At 36.9% G+C, this 3,018-nt stretch overlaps 1 protein-coding gene across 1 annotated transcript in view; it reads left to right on the forward strand.

Moving 5' to 3' along the window:
- NEIL3 (nei endonuclease VIII-like 3 (E. coli)) overlaps positions 1–3,018 on the forward strand; it is a 55,749-nt gene that overhangs the window by 34,432 nt on the left and 18,299 nt on the right. The gene's annotated exons all lie outside the window — the stretch shown is intronic.

The raw sequence follows: 3,018 nt of genomic DNA on the forward strand, positions 1-3,018 counted from the left end.
ATTTGGGCTGGTTCCAGCTCTTGGCTATTGTAAATAGTGCTGCAGTAAACATTGGAGTACAAGTATCCTTTTGGCATGATGATTTCCATTCCTTTGGGTATATTCCCAGCAGTGGGATAGCTGGGTCATATGGTAGATCTATCTGTAATTGTTTGAGGAACCTCCATACCATTTTCCATAAAGGTTTTCTTATTTTTTTTAATCAAAACTATTTTTTGTGGCATAGGTGTACATTTATTTGACCAAACGCACTTAACACAGTATCTGGCAGATAGAAGACCATCAATATATATTTGTCTATTGGATAATAATTAGTATCTGTATTTGTTTTCTATGAATTGATAGCTTTTGAGATTAAAAAAAATTCTTATTCTTCCAATTCATCAAATAGAGATGTTATCAAATGAATACAATAATTGTCAATTCCAAAATTTTTGAAACTTAGTTTTAAAAGTCCAAGAGTTCCCTGAAAGTGACTTGGGATTGCCCATGAGTTAGGGAAGGCCATGCTATGTAGAAGATGTCTGGGGCCTTGTAATCCCTCCTCCCTCCTAACCTAATTCTGTTTTATATATTGGCATTCAACTTAACACTTTGTTTGGAAAACCAAACTATACACTACAAAATAAATGCATACGTAATTTTTAAAAAGCTTGAGAAACAGTACTAATTACCTTATTCTTAGATTTTCTATGCTTTAAATATATTCCATTCATCTTCTGGATGAGTATTTGAACACTTTTTATGTTGACTATACTTTCTCATTTTAGTTTAAAGTCACTTCATCTTAACTTGAAGAAGTCCAAAAAGAATGATCTAAATTCTCTGTTCCTTTAGAACAATCAAAATTCCTTAACTTTGCTTATTAACTCTTTCATGAAGTTCTCCCCAAATTTTCCAGTTTTCTTTGATCACATCACACTTTAAATACCTGTACCATTTATTTTGGCTCTTAATTCTATCCTAGCTAGCATAATATATACTATATAAATACACACACACACACACACACAGCATAATATATTCTAGCTAACATAATTTTTAAATATGAATATTTATCCTTTAGGGGAAACTAAGTTATTCTTTTTCTTTATTAGACCTTTCTTTTTTACTTAAAATTTTTTTATTTATTATTTACTTTCATACTATATGCCAGGTACTGGAAATACAAAGACAGAATAGAATACAGCCCCTGAAAGTGCTCCAGGTCTCATGTGGGAAGTAAATAATTTAAATACCATGACAGAAGTACTGTAAAAGGATACGTTTATACTAATGGCAATGGAAGTATAGACAAGAAACACTTAAATCTATATGGGAAGGACAAGGAAAGAGGTGACATTTGAGCTTAGTGTGGGAGGAAGTAGGAATTCATCAAAGGCAAGAGGTAGGAAAAGGGTTTCCTAGAAGCAAAAACAAATATCATTTGGGAAAGTGACAGGGGAAACACCTAATACATTTGGAGAACTGCACAAGGTGGAGGCTGTTTTGTTCCTTTAAGATGTTTTCAGGTTTCTAAAAACCATCTTGTTTGGAAATGTGCAGATAGTTGCTCATTAATGAGATTTTAGTGCTGTTTGCTGTTTGCAAACCAGTTCTTAAGGCAGGTTTGACCTAACAGAGGTTTTTGAGGGAGGGACCTAACAGAGGTTTTAGAGGTCACTTGGGAGACATAAGAAAACGATAGGTTGGCCTTGATAAGATAAGTTTGTTTTGGAAAGAGTTTGATTCATAGTTGCTATGTTTAAAACAATTTAAAAGGGATTCTTTTGACTACAATGAAAGAAACACAACTCAAATTACTATAAACTAAAATGGGACTTTATCGATCATAATAACCAAAATGAATATTGGGATGATTCAAGAATTAATGGAAGAACTGTAGGAACCAAAGCCTTGGAGACTGGAACCCATGAAGATGACCTTCCCTGGGGTCTCCACAGGTAGAACAAGTAGAAAGGATAAAGGCAGGTCTAAGCTGCTTCCTCCTTAAGTCTCTTACCTCAAGCCTCATGATATATTCTTCTGGTTTCAGCAGAAGAAATCCATTCTGGAGGGCTTCCAAGAAATGTCAGTGCTCCAGTAATGAGGATTCAGAAGAGACTGAATGAAATAGCAATTGATATAATTGGAAGAGAAGTTGGGCAGCAGCTTGGAAGTTCTTTTTGTTCAAACCTTTATGTGCTACTTTATTTTGCATAACTTTCTTTTAGTTTTATTAACACATTGGTATTTAAAAAAAAAATAGTGTTTTGTTTGGACAAAGAAAAATCAGTTGCTTCCCATGCAACTTGTCTCCATCGAGAAGTGCAAAGATACCTCAGAGCCACAGTCATCCTCCACTTGCATTTCATATCCCTCCCTGTTCAGCACCTGGGGGTAATCTAAGATGATAGTTGAATTTGGTAGTATTTGCAGTTGCTGAGAGAATGCATAGAGAAAAGAGAGGAAGATGCAGTAGAGAGCCTTGCAATTACCTTAACTTTGGTGATCAAAAGGAGAAAAGGAACCCATGAAAGACAGGTGGAAGAAGCAATGCCAGAGGAACCAAGATACAAAGAAACATCAGCCATAGTAGAGTACAGTGACAGAGAAGGTTCATTTTTGATGTGGGCAGATAACGTCCCTGAGGAGAAAATTGTTGAAAAGATCTGATGATTTGTAAAGATCTGGGGGTGGGGAAGAACTTTTCAGAGAAGGTAGCCTAGAAAGTATGAAGCCTCTGACTGGTTCAAGGAAGAGAAGGAAGGTATGTGTGACTGACCAGAGAAGAAGGAATGAGGGGCAGAGGGACTCACTCTGTTTGGCAGGGACCAGACAGCATGCAGAGCCTGCTTGGCCATGAAAAGAAGTTTCCATTTTATCCTGAGTGTAATGGGAAGTCTTTGGAGGGTTTAGAACAGATGTGAAATGACTGATTTAAAAGATCACTGTGTAGGGCCGAGCCCGTGGCGCAATCAGGAGAGTGCGGCGCTGGGAGCGCAGCGGTGCTCCCGCCGCGGGTTCGGATCCTATATA

Source organism: Galeopterus variegatus, unplaced genomic scaffold, assembly GCF_000696425.1.
Source record: "Galeopterus variegatus unplaced genomic scaffold, G_variegatus-3.0.2 Scaffold5432, whole genome shotgun sequence".
Lineage (NCBI taxonomy): Eukaryota > Metazoa > Chordata > Mammalia > Dermoptera > Cynocephalidae > Galeopterus > Galeopterus variegatus.